Source organism: Schistocerca serialis, unplaced genomic scaffold (assembly GCF_023864345.2).
Source record: "Schistocerca serialis cubense isolate TAMUIC-IGC-003099 unplaced genomic scaffold, iqSchSeri2.2 HiC_scaffold_1170, whole genome shotgun sequence".
NCBI classification, from domain to species: domain Eukaryota; kingdom Metazoa; phylum Arthropoda; class Insecta; order Orthoptera; family Acrididae; genus Schistocerca; species Schistocerca serialis.
Window position 1 is genome coordinate 20,001 of NW_026047371.1, and position 2,500 is coordinate 22,500.

At 63.4% G+C, this 2,500-nt stretch overlaps 1 pseudogene; it reads right to left on the bottom strand.

Moving 5' to 3' along the window:
* The window catches only part of LOC126433660 (large subunit ribosomal RNA), a 7,964-nt pseudogene that overhangs the window by 3,545 nt on the left and 1,919 nt on the right, over window positions 1-2,500 (bottom strand).

Sequence of the window (2,500 nt, forward strand, 5' to 3'; positions counted from 1 at the left end):
ACCGTAATGGGGCGAAAGTCAGCGGGGGATGTTGGTGCAGCCGTTTTGGGGAGAAGTGACGTCCGGGCGCGAAGCAGACGCTCGGGGAGGGCGCGGGCCAGGAGGAAGAGGTTCAAGAGTTTCACCAGGACTTCATGCGGCAGGCGCCGCAGCTCCGCTGGAGTCAGGCCGTCCGGCCCGGCTGCCGATCCCCTGGGCGGCAAGGCAGCAGCGACCTCCTCACGTGTGACCGGCCCCCATAGGCACTCAGGAGCGACAGGCTCCGAGTGCGGGAGAAGGCGGTCACGGATGAAGCCGGCGGTGGAGATCGGCTTCTTCGTGAAGAGGTCCGCCCAGAAGTCCAGCAGACCGGGGATGTCGGGTGGCGGCTGCAGCAGGGTGCCGTCCAGCAAGCCGCGCACGCAACGTGCACGCGACCTACGGAAGGCATCCTGTGTCCGCGCGTATTCCCAGCGGCGCCGCTTGCGCTTCTGCAGCGGCGGGGCGGCAGGCGGCCGCTTGGATGGTTGGCGCGGCCGCTGTGTCCTGGTGATCGACCTCTCCCCCCTGGACCCGACCGACGCAAGGGCATCCGGGAGCATGCCCAGGATGACATCGGGCGGCGTGCCCCGCCCCAGACCAATGACTCGATCCAGGGCAGAGAAACGCTGGGCGGAAGCAGGTAGCCCCGCCAGATGCTCCCAGATGGCGGCGTCAGTCGGCCCCTCCGGCGGCGGCCCGGTGGTGTCGGCCGCGAAGTCCTCGGCTGCGTCGACGGGCGGCGCAGCGGCCTCGCCCGCGTCAGGCAGCGAGCTCGCTGCTCCACGGCGGGACGCCGGCTCTTCACCCCGACCGATCTCAAGTGCCTCCATGAATTGGCGGACAAGCTGCTTGTGGGCAGCTTGCCGCCGTCGGCACTTGATTGCCTCAAGCGTTCGGTCGGGGAACATCCTGGTAAGTTCTTGATTTACAAAGAAGAACCGGGCGTCCCTCTCCAGGAACAGTTCGGCCTCTGCCTTGGCGAGCGACAGGACTTCTTCCTCCGTCCACCTCGCGCGATGCCTCTCCGTCACGATCTCAGCGTTGGCGGCCGCAGGGTGTTGGCGGCGGCGATGGACCCCGAGACCGTTCTTCGTGGTAAAAGTGCGGTGGCACTCACTGCAAGCAAAGGGAGCTACACAAACTATCGCATTTTCGTTACGGCCGGTTGGCCGGATAGGTGCTGGGGTAGCTGGGGTGGCACCTTCAGCGGAAGGGCCACCATCTCTTGTTTCTTGTCGGCTGCCCCCAACTATAAAGGGATAATGCGAGGGGGGGCTGGTAACCCCCCCAAGCCCCTGGTGCGGTCTTCCACTCTGCAAAAATCAGCGGGCCCACGAGAAGGGGAGAAGACCGCAGGAGAGGAGAGGCTAAGAGGGCTAGGCCCATGTATTGCGCATCACTCTCCCTGTAACTATAACCCAAGGAAGGCACCTCGCAGCAGCAGCACGACTACATCAAGACCGCACTTCGAAAAGCCAAGTCCGGATGCAGCCACACCGCCGCCACTTGGCCACCTTAAGAGGGTCATAGTTACTCCCGCCGTTTACCCGCGCTTGCTTGAATTTCTTCACGTTGACATTCAGAGCACTGGGCAGAAATCACATTGCGTCAACACCCGCTAGGGCCATCGCAATGCTTTGTTTTAATTAGACAGTCGGATTCCCCCAGTCCGTGCCAGTTCTGAGTTGATCGTTGAATGGCGGCCGAAGAGAATCCGCGCACCCGCGCGCCCCCGGAGGAGCACGCTAAGGCGGACGCGGCCTCGCAGCAAGGAAGATCCGTGGGAGGCCAAGGCACGGGACCGAGCTCGGATCCTGCACGCAGGTTGAAGCACCGGGGCGCGAACGCCGCGCAGGCGCGCGCATCCTGCACCGCCGGCCAGCACGAGGCCAACCGACGGCGAGAGCAGACCACGCCCGCGCTAAACGCCCGCACTTACCGGCACCCCTACGGCACTCACCTCGCCCAGGCCCGGCACGTTAGCGCTGACCCACTTCCCGACCAAGCCCGACACGCCCCGATCCTCAGAGCCAATCCTTATCCCGAAGTTACGGATCCAATTTGCCGACTTCCCTTACCTACATTATTCTATCGACTAGAGGCTCTTCACCTTGGAGACCTGCTGCGGATATGGGTACGAACCGGCGCGACACCTCCACGTGGCCCTCTCCCGGATTTTCAAGGTCCGAGGGGAAGATCGGGACACCGCCGCAACTGCGGTGCTCTTCGCGTTCCAAACCCTATCTCCCTGCTAGAGGATTCCAGGGAACTCGAACGCTCATGCAGAAAAGAAAACTCTTCCCCGATCTCCCGACGGCGTCTCCGGGTCCTTTTGGGTTACCCCGACGAGCATCTCTAAAAGAGGGGCCCGACTTGTATCGGTTCCGCTGCCGGGTTCCGGAATAGGAACCGGATTCCCTTTCGCCCAACGGGGGCCAGCACAAAGTGCATCATGCTATGACGGCCCCCATCAACATCG